The 20,525-nt window shown below is 45.4% G+C and overlaps 1 protein-coding gene across 13 annotated transcripts in view; it reads left to right on the top strand.

Moving 5' to 3' along the window:
- Positions 1–3,804: 3,804 nt before the first annotated feature.
- The window catches only part of megf11 (multiple EGF-like-domains 11), a 664,461-nt gene continuing 647,740 nt past the window's right edge, over positions 3,805–20,525 (top strand). For 6 of the 13 annotated variants that reach the window (XR_011933846.1, XM_072470335.1, XM_072470334.1 and 3 more), the window contains exon 1: positions 3,806–4,120. The gene's annotated coding sequence lies outside the window, so the exon portion shown is untranslated. Of the gene's footprint in view, positions 4,121–20,525 lie in introns of all 13 variants that reach the window. The other 7 variants (XM_072470327.1, XM_072470330.1, XM_072470328.1 and 4 more) reach the window with 3 other exon arrangements.

Genomic DNA, 20,525 nt, shown 5'->3' with positions numbered 1-20,525 from the left:
ATAGATTATCATTGAATTTACAGTGCAGAAGGAGGCCATTCGGCCCTTGGAACCTGCCTGCACCGGCTCTTGGAAAGAGCACCCTACCCAAACTCAACACCTTCACCCAACACCAAGGGCAATTTGGACATTAAGGGCAATGTATCATTGGCCAATTCACCTAACCCGCACATCTTTGGATTGTGGGAGGAAACCGGAGCACCCGGAGGAAACCCACGCAGACACGGGGAGGGCGTGCAGACTCCGCACAGTCAGTGACCCAAGCCGGAATCGAACCTGGGACCCTGGAGCTGTGAAGCAATTGTGCTATCCACAATGCTACCGTGCTGCCCTTGAGAACAAATAAATCTACACTATATCTATTGAACCTTTTCTGAACACTGTGAAAGATCGCTCAGAAGGTTCTCCACAGTTCCTCAACTGCTTCACCATGAAGTCTTTGCTCCCAGTCTACCTTAGCTAGTTCTTCTCTCATCCCATTGTAATCGCCTTTGTTTAAGCACAAAACACTAGTGTTTGATTTTACCTTGTCATCCTCCAACTGTATTTTAAATTCCACCATATTGTGGTCGCTCCTTCCAAGAGATTCCCGAACTATGAGATCAGCCCTTAGTGTTGGGTGGGGTTGCTGGGTTGTGGGGATAGGGTGGAGGAGTTGACCTTGGGTAGGGTGCTCTTTCCAGGAGCCGATGCAGACTCGATGGGTCGAATGGCCTCCTTCTGCACTGTAAATTCTATGATCATTAATCAATCCTGCCTCGTTACACAGGACCAGATCTAGGACCGCTTGTTCCCTTGTAGGTTCCATTACATACTGTTCCAGGAAATTATCCTGGGCACATTCTATAAACTCCTCCTCAAGACTGCCTTTACCAACCTGGTTAAACCAATCGATATGCAGATTAAAATCTCCCATGATAACCGCTGTACCATTTCTACATGCATCCGTTATTTCTTTGTTTATTGCCTGCCCTACCATCCTGTTACTATTTGCTGGCCTATAGACTACTCCTATCAGTGACCTTTTCGCCTTACTATTCCTGATTTCCACCCAAATTGATTCAACCTTGTCCTCCATAGCACCAATATCATCCCTTACTATTGCCCGGATGCCATCCTTAAACAACAAAGCTACACCACCGCCCTTACCGTCCATTCTATCCTTTCGTATAGTCGGATACCCTTGGATATTTAACTCCCAGTCGTGACCAACTTTTAACCATGTTTCAGTAATGGCCACTAAATCATAGTCATTCACGATGATTTGCGCCATCAACTCATTTATCTTATTTTGTATACTACGAGCATTCAGGTAAAGTACACTTATGCTGTTTTATATGTCTTTGTTATGAATCCTAACACCTTGATCAGTAACTTTTCGCAATTTATTTTTCCTCTTACCCTTTCTCCTAATTTTCCTTGTCTTTGAACCCATATCTCTACATAATAACCTGTCACGTAACATGCTGCCTTGATCTCCATTAATCATTATACTGTCCATAGCTTTACCCTTCCCTTCCCCCCAACTTGCTAGTTTAAAGTCCTTGTGACCAACCAATTTATCCTATTCGCTAGAACACTGGTCCCAGAATGGTTCAGGTGAAGACCGTCCCAACGGTACAGGTCCCTCCTGCCCCAGTACTGATGCCAATGCCCCACAGGCTATTCTTATACTCCCGCTACATTCCCAGGTCATTCTGAGACAGAAGCCCTGTGTGTCTCTGTTTGGACCATGCAGACTCCCCATTCTGGTGTGTCCATCTTTTGTTAGGAGGGCAGAGGAAATATTTGCTTTCCTTCCATGTGATGAATATTATAATTTACCAAGTCCCAAATCAAACAGTAAATTACAGTTAGACTGCACCCAATGTCAAAGGTGGTCTGAAGTGGCACCCTTAGGTGGCGGTGATGTGAAGTGCCGCCCTTAAGTGGCCTCATTTACATTCAGTGTTCAGGTCAGTGTTTGACCAAATTATTCCACCACTTTTAACTCACTGCACACCTTCAGCTTCTTCTGCATCTTCCCTGTCTGCCTCAATGAGGCCGAGGTGGAGACAGTTGACAGCTTCAAATTCCTAGGCGTGTACATCACCAACAATCTGTCCTGGTCCACCCACGTCGACGCTACGACCAAGAAAGCACAACAGAGCCCATACTTCCTCAGGAAACTAAGGAAATTCGGCATGTCCACATTGACTCTTACCAACTTGCACCATAGAGAGTATCCTATTGGGCTGCATCACAGCCTGGTGTGGTAACTGCTCGGCCCAAGACCGGAAGAAACTACAGAGAGTAGTGAACACAGCCCAGTCCATCACACAAACCTGCCTCCCATCCATTGACTCCATCTATACCTCCCGCTGCCTGGGGAAAGCGGACAGCATAATCAAAGACCCCTCCCACCCGGCTTACTCACTCTTCCAACTTCTTCCATCGGGCAGGAGATACAGAAGTTTGAGAACACGCAGGAACAGACTCAAAAACAGCTTCTTCCCCGCTGTTACCAGACTCCTAAACGACCCTCTTATGGACTGAACTGATCTCTTCATACACCTTCTCTACTGAGTAGTACTACACTCCCTATGATTCACCTGATACCTGTGTCTATGTATTTACATTGTGTATTTTATGTTTGCCCTATGTTTTTTGTTTTCATTGCGGAATGATCTGTCTGGACTGCTCGCAGAACAATACTTTTCACTGTACCTCGGTACACGTGACAATAAACAAATCCAATCCAATTTAAACCAGGACAACTTTTAGATTGAAGGATTGAGGCTCAATCTTACAAGAAAACACACTAGAATGTTATAAATACAGATAAAGTTCAGTTTGCTTGAAGATAAAGCGGCAATATCGGATTAAATGGATATTTGCTCCGATTCCGTTGTCCTTGATGTAAACATTGATGGGAAAGGGACCAATTTCCCAGCACTGACAGTCCTGGCCTTCCACCTTCGGAGACACCTTGGTGTTGAGAAATTGCCATCTCATAATTCGCATCACATTTAAACCGTGTTAATTTCTCCTGAAGTCCTTCCATCCAAAGAACAGACACAATCTTTTCTTGAGAAATTACTTGTATTTACCCAACGTGCATCTCTCTTCCTTCGCGTGTATCTGTGGGGCAGATAACACAACACCACTGCCTGTGTGTGTGTGGAGAGACCCCAGCTCACGCACATTATGGTTTGTGTACGGTTAATTTTCTTTGAAATGAAACCTGCTTCGTTTCTCTCTGCCCAGAGCATTGGGGCTGGGTAAAAGTGCCAGCGCCTGAACCATGTCCATGTGGGAATGCGCACCTGGGCCAAAGGAAAGGGTTAATTTTTCGGGTGACCCTGGGGATGGATTCTGGCCCCACTGCTAACCTTTCTTTCCCTGGGAGGGGGGTGCGATGGACACGCTGGGCATTTTGGGGATTGAATGATTTGCTTCAATTGCCCACCGAAAACCACTGAGGGCGCTGCTTGTTCAGAATCGCGCCCCTCTCACTGAGGACAAGGCGAGAGCCCATTAAGATCTAACTTTATTTTCTTCGCAAAGTAACAATTGCACGGTACATTTAACGTGACAAATCTCCTACAACTGAGGGTCAAATTCCAGGTCGGGGAAAAAAGGAAATGATTGGAAGTAGCTCAAGGTGCTGTGCTGAGATAGGTTTGAAGGAGGCGTTAAAGGTGCTTGCTTCTGTCCCCAAATACCACAGAACACAGAGCCGGGATTTAATCATCGGTGCAGCAAATAGGAACCATCGCCTATGTACTCAGCCCCCTTATCTCTTTCTGCAAAGCTACCGTGAGTGGAGCACTTTCTGAGAGCAGACACGAGTATATATGATTTCCTTTTCATCCAACCAGAAGCGGGATGGATGGGCAAGTACCGCGCACCAATAGGAAGTAATTGTGACCAGTTCAATGGAGAATTCCCCCAGGCGTTAGCAGCATGGTGTAACGCAAGGGGTTACTTGCTGTTTGTATAAATGCATCGATGCAATGGTCGGGATACCGTGCCCAGGGACTGATACACAGGACAAGTTATTGCCATGCTGTGCTAAGATCATGATTTCGCCTCCCGATTTCTCCCAGTTTAGAACAGATATGAAGACGTGAATTGAAACGTAAGTACGATCGTTCTGATTTGTGTTCCTTCCACTGTACCCGGGAAGTTAGAATTGCGTGTATAAAAATATTGAATTTTAAAAGTCTTTTCTTTATTTATGACGCCTCTTGTCATCTCCAGAATCATCTCTTGTTCTTCAGTGAAGCACTGCTTCTCAGGCGGTGCTGTCATTGTGATCAACTTTTTTTTCCCAATGGGAATTTTAGGAAGATTTAGGGACACCGGGCGGTGTATTTCTGATCATTACCTCCCGGACTAAGTGGTCCAGACACTGCAGCAGGAACTGGCTGGAGCTACTGTACTATAAAGTGCCAAGTTGAGGATTTGATTGAGGGATTAAAATAACAATTGTCAGTGTGAATAATCTGCTGCCGGTGGAATCAATTGCATTTCCATTCATTCCTATTGAGTAAAAAGCCAAAACACAAAGTAGCAGAAGGTGAAGATTATATTTCCGGCTCCTGAGGTCGCGAGAGGCGCTATATAAATGCAACGTTTTCTTTGCAGCTCGGTAGAGGAGCCCTGGATGAGTATTTGGCACAGGGCGGGCACGGGGTGGTCTGTTAGTGTTAATTTAGACCCAGTAAAGGGGTTGAGGTAAAAGTATTGGAAAGACGCCGCAGCGTCGAATGGCTAGTGGAGGTGCTGGAGTTTATCAAAGTGCCCAACAGGAACATTTCTAGCAGTTCCACACTCCTTGTGTAATTGGTGCCAATTCTTCATCACAATGTCAGTTTATAATACATGTATAAAAAAACTGGTTTGACAGTCAATTTCCTCCTAGAGAATATTTCTTCTTATTTCATCCCTCCACTCTCCCTGATCATTATTTCTCCAGGATCACGTAAAGACCAATACTGCGGGTCACGAGTAGGATTTTTATATTCAAAAATATATACTTTATTCGTAACATTTGTTTTAAGAAGTACAATGCGTAACAGTGTGATGAGAGACGCAGTTCAATTTCTTTCCACTCTGCCGTCCCACAATGTTTGCAATATGCATTTCACGCCAAACATTCTTTGCAGAGCGCCCGAGGAGGGGTTTGACCGGGTTCCAACTCCTCTGTGAACAGTGATTGGAGGTCGGGGAGTGTGCAACATGAATCTCGGGGCAGCGCAGGCTGAATGAGAATGAAAGTTTTGATGCCTCTTTTAACACTGCACCGGGCGTTGAAAAATATATTGAGATGGGGGGGGGGGGGGGGGGGGGGGCGGGAGGGGGGGGGAAGAAAAAGACAATTGCTGGGAATCTGAAAATGAAAATCACTTATTGTCACGAGTAGGCTTCAATGAAGTTACTGTGAAAAGCCCCCAGTCACCACATTCCGGCGCCTGTTCGGGGAGGCTGGTACGGGAATTGAACCGTGCTGCTGGCCTGCCTAGGTCTGCTTTCAAAGCCAGCTATTTAGCCCAGTGAGCTGAACCAGCCCCTAATCTGAAAGAGATTCAGGCGGGGTCGGCAATGTAGCTGACTGGAGGAGGTTAATGTGCTCTTCTGCAAACGGGACACTCACTAGGGAAAGTTTTTACCCCAATACAAACTTTTGAGGGGTGTCCGGTTTATATTAACTTTCAGATCCAGAGGATGTGGCGGCAGGTTGAAGCAGCAACATTTTGTATACAGCGACCATGGCTCAGGAATAATGTCCCAAAGAGGTTCCAGGGAGGGTGATAATGGAATGTTGAGATTATTCGTCCCCAGGATGTGAGATTCGCCAAGATGACAGGCATCGAATCACCCATCCCAAACTCCCCCTCAGAAGCAGATAGGACCAAAGGCTCCGTGAGATAAGGATATTTCACAATCCCAGGCGGCCACTCCATCTCTCTGGGATACACCAGACTTTACTGTCACCGTCTGCCTTATCCATGCAATCCGTCAGATATAGAGGGATAAAATACTACACAGATAGAAAAAAGAAATCCAATGAATCATTTAATTCAGTAAGAGGTCTTACAACACCAGGTTAAAGTCCAACAGGTTTGTTTCGATGTCACTAGCTTTCGGAGCGCTGCTCCTTCCTCAGGTGAATGAAGAAGTATGTTTCTGTCTATATATATGTTTCTGGAACATACTTGAGGAAGGAGCAGCGCTCCGAAAGCTAGTGACATCGAAACAAACCTGTTGGACTTTAACCTGGTGTTGTAAGACTTCTTACTGTGCTCACCCCAGTCCAAAGCCGGCATCTCCACATCATTTAATTCAAATAAAGGATGCACAGATCCCCGAACTCTGCACCTCTGTCTAGCTCCCAGACTTTGCATCACAAACCTTGAGTGAAGACTTAAAAAACAGAAAATGCTGGAAAAATACTCCACTCACATGATGAAGGAGCAGCGCTCCGAAAGCTAGTGATTCGAAACAAACCTGTTGGACTTTAACCTGGTGTAAGACTTCTTACTGTGCCCACCCCAGTCCAGTGGAAAAACACAAAACTTTTCTGGCTGTGGGAGAAGTGGTAGAACGTAGAGTAACATCTGTGCAGTTTAGTTCGAAACACATAATCGATAAGTAATAAACAACAGTTTATTGACTGTTTAATGAAAAGAGGAATTCTTAAAGATCAGAAATAGGTAACATGATCAATTTCGGATGTAATTGAGTCAATCAGTTTAATGCTGGGCAAATGCATTGTTTGCTTTAAATCATATTTTAACGCACGTAGTTGGCTAAATTATAAATTAAAAGTTCAAAATGGGTGACATGCCAAAAAGCCCCCACTCCTCCCAAAGAGGTCCACAGGAAAATAGCAAGAGATGATAGTACCTGGAACCACACAACTGAAGCTGATGGGCAAATGTCTCTGTCTCTGGTTTTTAAAACACAAGATTCGAAAATGACTTTTCATGACATTGCATTTTGAAAGGGAGAGTTAAAATTACAACCTGTGGATGATAAAGCGAAATCACCCTTGGCTGCTGCATAGTACAAGAGAGTGATGGTCTGAGACACGGTGACATTTGCTGCTCTGCTTTGCACAGATACAGAGTGGAATGTGGGTTGGCCATGGTCTAAAATGGCCCCTTTTTTGTGGTCCAGGGGTAGGACTGCAAGCGGGAGAGGGTCGCCCCTGGCTTCTCAACTTCATACCAACTTTCCACAACTGGTCCTGTCCACAGCCCGCCGCCCCCCCCCCCCCCCCCCCGCCCCCTTCACGGATCATTTAGATGAATATTTGAAATGACATAGCCGACAAGACTACTGGAGCAAGTGTTGGGTATTGGGTATTTGAATTGGTGCTTGGTGGCCAGCACAGACAAGATGGGCCGAATGGCCTCCTTCTGTAGTGTAATACCCTGTGACTCTATGACTAAGACTCTAAGATCCTCCTCAAGGCTCTGGGACTCTTTCCCCCCCCCCCCCCCCCCTCCCCCCCCCCCCCCCCCCCCCCTCAAGTGTTACCATCCCAGCTGATGTTGCTACTGAACAGTCAGGTCCCAGAGCGGAACCCTGGATTGATAGATGGTATCTCAAGGGGAGGAGGGGATGAAGTAAGAATTGTCCCTGGTTAAATAATCTAGGGACCCTGGCTACTGCTCTGGGGACCTGGGTGTGAATCCCACCAATTTAAATTCCATAAAAACATTTGGAATTAAAAGTCTAATGATGACCATAAAGCCATTGTTGATTGTTGTAAAAATCCATCTAGTTCACTAAAGTACTTTGGGGAAGGAACGTGTCGTCCCTTCCCTGGTCTGGCCTACATGTGACCCCACACCCACAGCAATGTGGTTGACTCTTCCATGTCCTCTGAAAAGGCCCAGCAAAGCCATTCAGTTGTATTCAACCACTACAAAGAAAACAAAAAGGAGCGAGACCAAATGAACCATTCGGCATTTACCTAGACACCAGAAAGAACAATTACAAACGCAGCCTGTCGAGTCTGTCCTCCTCACTAACAGCTAGGGGCTTGTGCTGAAATTGGGAGAGCTGTCTCACAGACTGGTCACACAACAGCTTGACATATTCATGGAATCTTCCTTACAGATAATGTCCCAGGCACCACCATTCCTGGGTATGGCCTGTCCAACCAGCAGGACAGACCCAGCAGAGGTGATGGCATCAATCATATTCAGTTAGGAGGGAGTTGCCCTGGAGTCATGAATATCGGCTTTGGACCCCATGAAGTCTATCTTAAGGTCAGAAGTGGGGATATTTGCTGATGACTACACAATTTTCAGCACCATTTGTGGCTCTGCAGATACTGAAGCAGTCCCTGTCCAAATGCAGCAAGACCTGGACAATATCAAGGCTTGGACTGACAAGTGTCAAGTTACATTCACGCCACACAAGTGTCAGGTAATGACCATCTCCAACAAGAGAGGATCTAACCATTGTCCCTTGACATTCAACACCATTACCATCGCTGAATCTCCTACTCTCAACTTTCTGGGGGTCACCGTGGCTACAAGATCAGGTCAGAGGGCAGGATTCATGTGGCGAGCAAACCACCTCTTGACTTCCCAAGACCTGTCCACCATATACAAGGCACAAGTCAGGAGTGTAATGGAATTCTCTCCACTTGCCTGGATGAGTGCAGTTCCAACTACACTCAAGAAGCTCAACATCATCCAGGACAAAGCAGCCCACTTGATTGCTCCTCCTTCCACAAACATTCAATCCCTCTACCACCGATGAACAGTGGCAGTTGTGTGTACCATCTACAAGATGCACTGCAGGAACTCACCAAGGATCCCGAGACAGCACCTTCCAAACCCACGACCTCTACCATCTAGAAGGACAAGAGCAGCAGATACCTGGGAACCCCACCACCTGGAGGTTCCCCTCCAAGTCACTCACCATCCTGACTAGGAAATATATCACCATTCCTTCTCTGTCACTGTGTTAAATCCTTGAATTCCCTCCCTAACAGCACTGTGGGTTTGCCTACACCTCAGGGACTGCAGCGCACCTGTGCCACACCCTGAAGGGCAACTAGGGTTGGACAATAAATGTTGGCCTAGCCAATGATGCCCTCATCCCATAAGTTAGTTTTTAAAAACTTTTTAAAATTACATGGAAGAGCAGAGTCACAGGACTGATGGTTAACTTTTAACAAAATAATAAATCCTTCATTAAATAAGAGATTTACTATAATACACCAATCCTTCACCCCACCTATATCGTTACAGATGTAGACAGATTTGTAAAGATAATGCAACTTACAGCAAATGTCCGATATTATAAAATTCTTTCATAGGTACGCAGTCAATGTAAACCAATTGGTGAAATGTGGTCAGACTCACCACACTCTGAAACCAAATGACAGATGCCAGCCCAAAACAACTTCTGTGGACTTTACATCAAATTTCCCCAGATGTTTGTTACACTGTGAGATGACTGGTCTCACTGGACCTCTTACCTTCCGAACTCCACTCTTGCCATGGAACCCTCTCCCAAACAATACTTTCTCTTTGATGTCTTTACCAAGGATCCACTTCCAGGATTTCAATCTCTCCTTTTGGAATTCCCCTTCCTTGAATTGCCATGTGCACTCAAGCTTCCACACAATCTCTCAGGTACCTAGCCATGCCAACAGGACACCACTACTTCACAGGTTGTATTAATACGTTGCCAACTTTTGATTTACTTTGGATGTCTGCCTTCTCAGCTAGCTGGCGTTGAATCTGTTTTTTGCAGGTGTCTCTTTAACTTGGAGCACTTTCTTGGCTTTTCCCTTTAACTTCACCAAACAGGACCTTGCTCAATTGCTTTTTCTTTGTTCCTTTAACTCAATTGCCTTCCTGAGACATTTTTTTGTCCCTGGATTTTGGACTTTGTTTTGTTCTTTTGGTAAATCTGCTTCCCACAGCTCCCTTGTCCTGTCCAACTTAAATCTAACTCAGAGATCCCAGGGTGGCCCCAGATTTCTGAGCAAGAACCTAGTTTTTCTTTAAGCCCTGTTTGCTTTCATATCATAAATCCCTTAAATACAATGCAGGCATAGTTCAATGTGAAACCAAACCCCACAGATACATAGGCACCTTTGCTTAACATGAAGCTAACTAAAATTTTAACCCTTTCTTGCACAGAAAAACAAAATGAAACTTACTTAAAGCTATATCTTAGTCTTAATACCAACAAATACAAATAGAGATAATTTAAAACCAACTATGTTTCCTGACACAAGCTCTGGAATGCTACTCCCCCTCCCCCAGGCTCTAGGACCCCTCCCCCCAGGCTCTGGGTCCTCTCCATCCCTCAGGGTACATCGACCACCCCCCCAAGGCTCCGGGACCCCCCAAAAGGCTCTGGGATCCTACAAGGCTCTGGAACCCCGCCATTGAGTTTCGGAGCCATGAGGTCATGTTGCAGCTGTACAAAACTCTGGTGCGGCCGCATTTGGAGTATTGCGTGCAATTCTGGTCACCGCATTATAGGAAGGATGTGGAAGCATTGGAAAGGGTGCAGAGGAGATTTACCAGAATGTTGCCTGGTATGGAGGGAAGATCTTATGAGGAAAGGCTGAGGGACTTCAGGCTGTTTTCGTTAGAGAAGAAGGTTAAGAGGTGACTTAATTGAGGCATACAAGATGATCAGAGGATTGGATAGGGTGGACAGTGGGAGCCTTTTTCCTCGGATGGTGATGTCTAGCATGAGGGGACATAGCTTTAAATTGAGGGGAGATAGATATAGGACAGATGTCAGAGGTAGGTTCTTTACTCAGAGAGTAGTAAGGGTGTGGAATACCCTGCCTGCAACAGTAGTGGACTCGCCAACACTAAGGGCATTCAAATGGTCATTGGATAGACATATGGACGATAAGGGAATAGTGTAGATGGGCTTTAGAGTGGTTTCACAGGTCGGCGCAACATCGAGGGCCGAAGGGCCTGTGCTGCGCTGTAATGTTCTATGTTCCATCCCTCAGGGTGCTTGGACCCCCCCCCACCCACTGAAGACTCTGGCATCCCCTATCCCACAATACTCTGGGGATCCCCCACCCTCCCAGTCTCTGGGGCAACCTCCCCCAGGCTTTGGGACCTAGATTCTCATGACTGAGACCTCTCCCCTCTCAGACTCTGGGACTGATCTCCCCCAGGGCTCTCTGACCCCAACCTCCCCTCAGGGATCTGGGTCTCTTCTAGTCCCCATCAGGGTTTTGGGACGTCCTTCCCCCTCGGGGCTCTGGGACCTTTCCCTTACCCCCACTCTCACCCCCTCAGGGCGGTGGGACCCCCTCCCCCCTGGACAAACTGGGATGCGGGGGGCAATCTCCAGAGGCGCCAACACTCCGAGCAGCCACTGAGCTGAAGAGGAAAAGGAGGCAAGTTCTTGACAAGTTAGAATGAAACCTTTAATAATCCGCGCCCAACTCCTTTAAAGACATATATATGTGTTGGGAGTTTGTTACTCCCGTAACATTTAAATTCTCATGCTCGGATATAAACTGATCACAATGTCCTGGAACAGGCGATTCGACCCATCCGGCCGTTGCTGCCTCTCCGAAAGAACAGTTTTGCTGTGGGTCTCACACCATCTCTTCCACCATCCATCTCCATTTTACATAAACACTCAGAATAATCAGTGTGTGTGAATCCGACTCATTTAGTTGAATTATTTAAATTATTTGGCGACAATTTGATCTGGTTTATCAGCTGCTAGGAAATCTGCAATAAAAGTTGAGCCTGTGCTTTCTGCATCTGAAAGAGATCCCAGTTTACGCGAGCAGGTGTTTAAAACATCTGTTTAAAATATCGCAGCTCTTAGCCTCCCCTCAATGGAAATGCCGAGTTATCAAGATGAATACACTGTAACATTTGCTTACTAGACTAATCCCCTAATTAAATGCAGAGCAAATTCCCCAGGGACGCAATGCTATCACACCAATTACACCCATTTAATTTGTCTTCTGTATCAGTGTGTGTGTGTGTGGGGGGGGGGGGGGGGAGGTCCTCCTGAGATTTAATTTTGGAATAAAAACGTGGTTAGTGTGGAAGGAACATTGTGCAGAATGTCTCCAGCAGAAGCCTTGGAAGGAGCCTGTGGACCAATAAACCTTCATTTGCTCATTTGGGTAAAAGGTTGGACTTGAGACGGTTAATCTCTCGCACGGTTTCGGGGCTGGGTGTGTGTGTGTGTGTGTCTGTGTGTCTTTCCCGATCGGTTAATGGGGAAAATCATCTGCACGGGTTGCAAACTATTTTGTTCATTATTGGCCAGCTCTGGAATGGCTGTTTTTTAAAAAACTACTTTTGATTATTAAAATAGCCCAATGCTGCAAACTGGGACTCAGCCCTTCTCCACTTTGGTTTTCTGTTGTAATCTCTATTTTAATTTATCAATCGAAGGCTGTAAATTAATTTTAAACAACCAATGTGCCAAGAGCCCCAGGTTTCTTTTAAATTGGATGAATCAAGATTTTATGTATCTTGCAAACTGACAGAAATTGAGCTGGGAGTGGCCAAAGATTTTCTTCGGAGGCTGTGGGCGAGAGAGCATTATGTTACTGATATGTTTTTTAAAAATTTAGATTACCCAATTATTTTTTCCAATTAAGGGGCAATTTAGCGTGGCCAATCCACCCACCCTGCACATTTTTGGGTTGTGGGGGCGAAACCCACGCAGACACGGGAGAACGTGCAAACTCCACACGGACAGTGACCCAGTGCCGGGATCGAACCCGGGACCTCGGCGCCGCGAAGCAGTTGTGTTAACCACAAGGCCACCGTGCTGCCCGTTCTGACGTGTTTTTAACCCACTTTTCATAGTATCTGGTTAATAAAGCCCCCTAAATCTGCATTGATTTATTGGGTTACTCCGGAAAATCTGGGGCTGGATTCTCTGATTTTCAGACTATGTCCCCACGCCGGCGTGGGAACGGTGGCGTTTTACGACCGAAAATTTGGCAAAACGGCCACCGATCCTCCGTTTGGCTGGAGGCTAGCATCAAGGCAGCGTAGAGCACCCAGCTCTAGCTGCCGATACGGCCCAGAGAATTGGCAGGTCCGTGGCCGAGCATGTGCATGGCGCCGGCCGCTCGCGGACCCGGACTGCAAAATAGTGCCCCCCCTTTGGCCGGCTCGCGTGCCCTGGACAACCCCCCCAACAGTGCCCCTAGCCCCGGACAAAGTCCCCCTTGCCCGCGGATCGTCACTCCCCCGAGGTGGTGGCACTGGACTGAGTCCGCTGCTGGCACGCCGAGTTACCGACGGATGATACCGCACGCGACCGACGCTATTGGGAACTTGGCTGGTCGGGAGCGGAGCATCGGGCGGGGGGGGGGGAGTGGGGAGGTGGGGGTGGGGGTCTCGGGCAACCTCCTGTGGCTGTCGATATGGCGCGGTATGTACTCTGCCGCTTTGGAGGAGGCGAAACCTGCACTGTCCCGATTCAGCCGTAAACGGGTATTCTCCGGCCGATCGCTGAACGCGATTTTGGCGTCGCCGACTGGAGAATCCCGCCCAAGTTTTTCTCTACCAGAGGCAACACAAAGTGCGATCTTCAAGTAACGTCAAAATACGTGACCTTCGATTAGAAAGTAGGGAACGGGCTTTGAGAAGGGGAGTGAACATGGCCAGCTGTACTGTGACACCGTACTGTCCGAGACCTTCTCTGCACATTCCTTTCAGCTTTTGGATGGACTATTTCAGTCTAGCCTCTGATGTGCTCTGTAGATGGGTCAGGTTTTGTTCCTCAGAAGGCATCCTTTGGCTTTCATCATGGCCTGTCCAACAAAGGGAACATTTCTCACTTGAATTAAGAGTGGGTGAGGGAGATAAATGAGATAGGTAATATGATTTGTTAGATATTGATGAGACATTCAGGTGCCAAGCAAAATGGACCTGGGATGTTGTACAAAAATTGTAACAAATGGATTAAATTTGGACAAACAAAATCTCCACCAAAACCATAGTCTGTGTTTTAAGGAGTCAATAGGAACACAAATTAGAATTGCAGAATCCTGATAGCGCAGAAGGGGGCCATTCGTCTGCACCGGCCCTTCGAAAGAGCACCCTACCTAGGCCCATGCCTCCTCCCTCGTCCTGTAACCCCAACTAACCTTTTGGACACTAAGGGGCAATTTAGCATGGCCAATCGACATAACCTGCACATCTTTGGATTGTGGGAGGAAACTGGAGCACCCGAGGAAACCCATGCAGACACGGGGAGAACGTGTAGACTCCACACAGTCACCCAAGCTGGGAATTGAACTCATGTTCCTGGCATTGTGAGGCAGCAGTGTTAACTACTATGCCACTGTGCCATCCTATTATTGTGAGAACTAATTTCATCTTGACTTGAACATTCCATAGCCCACCATATCAGAGAAACATAGAAAATAGGAGCAAGAGCAGGCCATTCGAGTCTGCTCCACCAATCAGTATTATCAGAGCTGATCCTCTATCTTAACACCATAACTCCCCCATACCCTTTGACACCTATAGCATCTAGATATCTATTTCCTTCTTAAATATTTTAAGTGACTTGGCCTCCATGCCAATATATTACCCCCAATACTATGTGCTTTATTTTTTCACACTTACCTCATATGTGGCACCTTATCAAAAGCGTTCCGTAAATCCAAATACACCACATCGGTTGGTTCATCCTTATCTATTCTACTAGTTGCAACCTCCAGTAGGTTTGACAAACATTTTTTAAAAAAATGTTGAGTACCCAATTGTTTTTTCCAATTAAGGGGCAATTTAGCACGGCCAATCCACCTACCCTGCACATCTTCGGGTTTGTGGGGGCGAAACCCATGCAGACACAGGGAGAATGTGCAAATTCCACACGGACAGTGATCCCGGGCCGGGATTCGAACCCGGGTTCTCAGCAGCGTAAGCAGCAATGCTAACCACTGTGCCACCATGCTGCCCTAGGTTTGACAAACATGATTTACCTTTCATAAATCTATGTTGACCTTGTCTAATCCCATTGATATTTTCTAAGTGTCCTGTTAACACATCCTTTATATTAGACTCTAGTATTTTCCCATCTACTGATGTTAGCCTAACTGGTCTGTAGGGGCTGGTTTAGCACACTGGGCTAAATTGTTGGCTTTTAAAGCAGACCAAGGCAGGCCAGCAGCACAGTTCAATTCCCATACCAGCCTCCCCGAACAGGCGCTGGAATGTGGCGACTAGGGGCTTTTCACAGTAACTTCATTTGAAGCCTACTTGTGACAAGAAACGATTTTCATTTCATTTCATTTATCAGCTTTCAGTCCCATTAATTCCTCCAGCACTATTTATTTAATAATACTAATTTCCTTCAATTGCTTCTTCTCACTCTTGATTTGTTAGCATTTCTGGGAAGTTATTTGTGTCTTCCTCTGTGAAACAGAGCTTATGTAGTTCAATTGCTCTGCAATTTCCTTGTCCTCTATTACAAATTCTCCTGTTTTGGACTGTAAGGGACATTTGCCTTAAGTTATCTTTTTCTTTTCACATACTTATAGATGCTTTTACAGTCCACTTTTATGTTACTTGCAAGTTTACACTCACTCTATTTTCCCCCTCTTAATCAATCTCTTGATCCTCCTTTGCTGAATCCTGAACTGTTCCCAATCCACAGGCTTGCTACTATCAATCTCTTCAACAGCACCAATCAATGCATTCGTATAGTGCCTTTAATGTATTGAAGCATCACAGTGTGCTTTCTGGGACTGTTATTCGACAGAGCATGACACCTAGCCACAAAGGGAGTTATGAGGACAGGCAATCAAAAGCTTGGTTGAAGAGAGAGGTTTTAATGAGTGCCAGAGATGAGGAGAAGAGAAAGGTGGAGAGATTTACAGAGGGAATTCGAGAGCTTGGGATTTGGACAATGGAGGTATGGCTGCCAGTGGTGGATTGAAGGAAATTGGAGATGCGCAAGAGGCCAAATTTGGAGTAATGTTTTGTTTTCAGACAATTGCAGTTTTGGATGAGGTTACATTGATAGGGAGGGGTGAGGCCATGGAGGTATTTAAATATGAGGATGAAAATTTTAAATTTGAGGTGTTGCTGGGCTGCGTGCAACTTAGTGAGAACAGGTAAGGGTAAATGTGGCTTGGTGCAAGAAATATCAAGTCATAGTATAAATGCTACAAATCCTTTATAATTCAGAGAGCAGACTTTGCTAATCAAGTCACAGCCAAGAATTACAATGTACAATACTACATTGTACAATCACCATCTCCAATAACAGAGAATCTAACCATCTCCCCTTGACATTCAATGGCATTATCACCACTGAATATCCCACCATTAACATACTGCCGGACACCATTGATCAGAAATTTAATTGAACCAGTCGTATAAATAGGGTGGCTACAAGGGCAGGTCAGAGGTTGGGAAGTTTGCGGTGAGTAATCCACTTCCTGATTTCCCAAAGCCTGTCCATCATCTACAAGGCCTAAGTGGGGAGTGTGATGGGATTCTCTGCACTTGCCTGGATTGGTGCAGCTCCAACAACACAGAAGAAGCTCAACACCATCCAGGACACAGAAAAGCCTGTTCAATCACCCCCATCTACCTCCTTGAACACTCATTCCACCATCAGCACACAGTGACAGAAGTGTGTGTCTTATACAAGGCACACTGGAGAAACTTGCCAAGGCTCATGTGACAGCACTTCCCAAACCTGTGACCTCTACGCCTCAGAAGCACAAGGGAAATGGAAGCCTAGGAGCACCATCATCTATAGGTTTTCCTCCTACACCATTCAGTTTAAAAAATAAATATAGAGTGCCCAATTCATTTTTTCCAATTAAGGGGCAATTTAGCGTGGTCAACTCACCTACCCTGCATATCTATGGGTTGTGGGGTGAAACCCATGCAAAGACGGGGAGAATGTGCAAACTCCTCACGGACAGTGACCCAGAGCCGGGATCGAACTGGGACTTCGGCGCCGCAAGGCAGCAGTGCTAATCACTGCGCCACCGTGCTGCCCCTCCTCCTACACCATTGTGACTTGGAAATATATTGCTGCTTCTTCATTGTTACTTGGTCAAACTCCTGGAACTCCCTCCCTAAAAGCACTGTGAGTGTACCTACATCTCATGGGCTGCAACAGTTTAAGAAGTTGACTCCCCATCACCACCGTAACAGTAATTAGGGATGAGCAATACTGGCTCGCGGGCAACACTGAGACAAATAAATAAAAACATAGTTTTGTTTGTGGCCCAAAAATGTTGAATTGCAAATCTTTGTGCCCATCATTTCTCTAGAACTCTGATTATTTGATTTGCGAGCAACTTGTAGAATATCACCAGGAGTCACAGAAGTTAACCAGAATATGCAGAATACCATTTTTCAAATAAATAAATTATTGTTAAATGAAGAGTACTAGATTGAGTGAGATAATAAATCAATTGCATATACACTGGGCCCCCACTATAACAAGGTCCGGTATAGCATGTAACTCAGTATAATGTGGCTTTGGATCCCAAAATCTTCAAATAAATTTATAATTTCAAAATGTATTTCAGAATATTGTTGGAACACAAATGCTCCACAAAGTAGCTTGAACCAGCCGTAGCCTTGTGACGAGTTAAGCACTGTTTTTTGTCTGTATCAATATTGGTCAAACTTGCAGTGATACCCATATCAAGATCAAGGGGATAGTGTGCACAAAATCATGAAAGGAAGCAATCTTACATTTTTAAATTAATTAATATATACCCAACATCGGAAAATGTCTCAGACAGATCGAACTACAAAAGAAGGCCACCTTGCTGCTTGACAGCTGCCCATTCGCCCCCAAATAACCTGGTAACACAAGATGAGAACATCAAATTAATCTATCTACCCCCCAAAAAAATGTCACAAATTCAACTCTTTGACCAAGGTATCATATTGACCTTGAAACAGAATAGAATTGATCAAGAGAATGGTGAACAATAAGGACCCGTGACAACAGGCCAGGCAAAGAAGTGATAACCAATTACATCAAAAGTATGGAAACATGCCTTGGTTTCTGCATTGGCGAAGAAACTAACCGCAACAACAAAGCGGGTTTCAAACGCTTCACTGAAGAAGAAATACTTGAAAAGACTAAGAGACTTATAGATTACAATAGATTCCATGACCACAACATAATCAACAGCAGATTAGTACTCGGAGCTAAATTAGATATTGACATTAATACATATAACTGAGTGTCAATGCCCAAGAAGCGACCAGTAAGACTATGACAGGTGATGAAGTATTGGCCAATATAACAGATCCAAATCCTCAAAACATCCAGCAAGCTGAAGGAAATGATGATAATGATGCTGAGATCATACCACGGCCATCCCAAACAGTCATCCATTACTGAGAAAAATTATTCACATGTTTGAAAGCCATCAAAAGTCAACTGCTGGAAGTTTGACACAACGACAGAATATCCTACAAGACGCACAGGCGAGAGACAAGGATTAAAGGTGAACAGATAAAATGACTGATTTCTTCAACTCGCCTCCACCTGTGTTGCACACGTATATGCACATTTCTGTTACCAGAGGAAATAAAATTGAGTTTATTGGGGTTGATGGTCATCATTTTGTTTGTTTTATTATTCTGGCTACTGGTTTGACGATTTTGAAAGAACCTCATTATAACATGTTTGCATGATATGGACTCAATTACCCTGTGATAGTGAGTGTACTCAATCAGGTTAAAGAGGAATTCTCAACATCGGATGACTTTTAAGAAATCCTTGATCTTTCTACAATTTTCAAGCTTCCTTTGTTTTAATAATTCTGCTCAAATAATAAGCAAATGATAGCCTCACCAGAAGAGCTGGGCAGGATGGTTTACCCAACTGTGTAATAATAATAATAATCTTTATTAGTGCCACAAGTAGGCTTACATTAACACTGCAATGAAGTTACTGTGAAAATCCCCTATTCGGGGAAATGGAGGGAGAAGTCAGAATGTCCAAATTACCTAACAGCACGTCTTTCGGGACTTGTGGGAGGAAACCGGAGCACCCGGAGGAAACCCACGCAGACACGGGGAGAACGTGCAGACTCCGCACAGACAGTCACTCAAGGCCAGATTGAACCCGGGTCCCCGAAGCTGTGAGGCAACAGTGCTAACCACTGTGCAACCATGTCGCCCACCGTGCTGTCTTACTGAGGCATTGCTCATTAATTTAAAAATAAACAAATTTAGAGTACCCAATTCATTTTTTTCCATCCAATTAAGGAGCAATTTAGCGTTCACAATCCACCTAACCTGCACATCTTTGGGTTGTGGGGGTGAGACCCACGCAGACACGGGGAGAATGTGCCAACTCCACACGGACAGTGACCCGGGGCCAGGGTCGGACCCGGGTCCTCAGCGCCATGAGGCAGCAGTGCTAACCATGGTGCCACCATGCTGCCCTGGCATTGCTAATTAATGACGTTGTTTAAGATTCACTTGTATTCTGGGCCAATTCAGCTCCTTTGCAGTCATTGGCTCAATAACCTCTCAAAGCAAGAACCTCCAGCAACGTTATTAGCATTTAGTGTTTAAGCATTATTTTAAAGTAACTTTTTTCGTGCAGACTGCTTAACTTATATTTCTCTCCTTCCTCTGTTTGATATTTCTCTGCACTGCACATTTTGCTCAGTGAAGAGGACAATTGAGTGCCTGCCCTTAAGGCTGTCCCAGTAAAGTCGCCAGAGTCCCAGATGACCAGAGGCTGCTTTCCCCTTTGAGGGAGAGAGCTGACTGGTGGTGATTTAACCTGAGGGTCACCACACCTCAGGCGAGGGGCAAGGTTGAGAAGGCGGGGCCTTCATGAATAACCTCAGCCGGTACGGGAATTGAATCCACGTTGCTGGCCTCGCTCTGCATCACCAACCAGCTGTCCAGCCAACTGAGCAGTGAGTCTTTAGTAGATGCACAAGATTGACCAAAGGCCAAAACTCTATGGGCTGTTTGTTTCCTTTCTCATCCTTTTCCATGTAAGAAGCTTGGAAAGTGGATATCGCTGGAAAAGCCAGCATTTATTGTCCATCCCTAATTGCTCTTGAGATGGTGGTAAGCTGTTGACCTCTGATGGCAAATTATACTGCTTTAATATTTAAAAAATGTACTGTTTGGGGGATGAAGGTGGTCAGGAAACTAATTGGCACTGTAATCAGAACACATCTTTTCATCTCTTTGGATCTGATTCAAATTGAACCTGATTAATGGGATCAACTTGACTCTCTCTGGCTATAAAGATCTTAAGTGAAATTAATTTTTAAATTGCCAGCCTAGATATAAAGGCCATAAATATAGCTGTGCGGGAAATCGCAAACTTAGACTGATGTAGTAGGATGTGATCTTCTGAGATTTGTACCAGGGTAAATTTAGACCGCTTTACATCTGGTTAGAAGATAAGAACATAAGAACTAGGAGCAGGAGTCGGCCATCTGGCCCCTTGAGCCTGCTCCGCCATTCAATGAGATCATGGCTGATCTTTTGTGGACTCAGCTCCACTTTCCTGCTCAAATATAA

This window comes from Scyliorhinus torazame, chromosome 12, assembly GCF_047496885.1.
Source record: "Scyliorhinus torazame isolate Kashiwa2021f chromosome 12, sScyTor2.1, whole genome shotgun sequence".
In the NCBI taxonomy this organism is placed as follows: Eukaryota; Metazoa; Chordata; class Chondrichthyes; order Carcharhiniformes; family Scyliorhinidae; genus Scyliorhinus; species Scyliorhinus torazame.
This window is presented reverse-complemented; position numbering and strand designations above follow the sequence as displayed.